The sequence below is a fragment of the Silene latifolia genome, chromosome 7, assembly GCF_048544455.1.
Source record: "Silene latifolia isolate original U9 population chromosome 7, ASM4854445v1, whole genome shotgun sequence".
In the NCBI taxonomy this organism is placed as follows: Eukaryota; Viridiplantae; Streptophyta; class Magnoliopsida; order Caryophyllales; family Caryophyllaceae; genus Silene; species Silene latifolia.
In genome coordinates this window covers 93,197,429-93,198,661 of record NC_133532.1, presented here as the reverse complement: position 1 = coordinate 93,198,661, position 1,233 = coordinate 93,197,429, and the positions used below count along the sequence as shown (strand labels likewise).

General features: G+C 39.4%; 1 non-coding gene across 1 annotated transcript; it reads left to right on the top strand.

Annotated features, from left to right (window-relative positions):
• The first annotated feature begins 579 nt into the window (after positions 1-579).
• On the top strand, positions 580-686 carry LOC141593490 (small nucleolar RNA R71). The gene has a single exon (XR_012521570.1). It is a non-coding gene; the product is annotated as a small nucleolar RNA R71 (small nucleolar RNA).
• The last annotated feature ends 547 nt before the right edge of the window (positions 687-1,233 follow it).

Below are 1,233 nucleotides of genomic sequence, written 5' to 3'. Positions count from 1 at the left end.
TTGAAAAAGGGTCTTTGATTTTGGTTTCTCATGGGAGGTGGGGTGTATGTTTGTTGAGGGTTTTGAACATTTTGGCTTTTGTATGAGAGATTTGGGTGGAATTTGGTGTTTTCATTGTAATAGTTGGAATAATGGGTACCACTCTTGTATGCTTGAAAAGCATTCACTTGTTCATTTGTTCCCCTACATTCACTTTGGTCATGTCCCAAAGTTCCAAAATTCTCACATATCCCACTTGGGATTGATGAAGATGTTACCATGGCATTAACATGATGCTTTGGTGATTTTGAGGCTTCTTCAAGTTTAGCCACAACCATCTTAAACTTCAAGTTGATGGTATCAATATGAGCACTAAGTTGAGCACCCAATTGAGTAATAGAGTCCACTTCATGCTTTCCTCCTCTAGTAGCATTGCGAGGTCTACTATATTGTGAATTATGGATCGCCATTTCCTCAATTTTGTTCCAAGTTTGATTGTCGTCAACTTCGGTGAACATACCATTTGATCCCATGTTGAGAATGTTTCTTGAGTCTTCATAAAGACCATTCCAAAATTCTTGTACCAAGAACCACTCGCTAAGTCCATGATGAGGACATGAGCGACAAATTCCTTTGAATCGCTCCCAAGCTTCATACAAAGATTCTTCACCCCTTTGCTTAAAACCCGTAATTTGAGCTCTTAGCATGTTAGTCTTTTCTGGAGGGTAGAATTTTTTGTAGAAAGCTAGAGCCAACTTCTTCCAAGAGTCAATTCCAAGAGTAGCCTTATCAAGGCTTTTCAACCATTGTTTTGCGGTGCCAATTAGAGAAAAAGGGAATAAGTCCCATTGAATTTGGTCTTGAGTTACACCGGTTTGTGAAATCGCATCACAATAGTCACAAAAAGTTTCCATATGGGAATGAGGGTCTTCACTAGGCATCCCCCCAAATTGGCTTCTTTCGACTAATTGGATAAATGCGGATTTTGCAATGAAATTCCCGGTTAAGTGTTGTGGTGTGGGAGTACCATTGGGTAGGTTCTCCTCGGTTGGTACGGAATGTGATGAAAATTTAGGCATTGTAGGTTGATTTTGTGATTGATTTGGTGTTGGGTTCTCCTCACCTTCTCTTGCAAAAGGGTTGATGAACTCAATAGTATTTGTTTGAATATCTACAACCTCACCAATACCTCTCGAAGTATTTCTAGCAAGTCTTCTATTGGTTGTCAAAGTCCTTTTAATTTCGTGATCAATG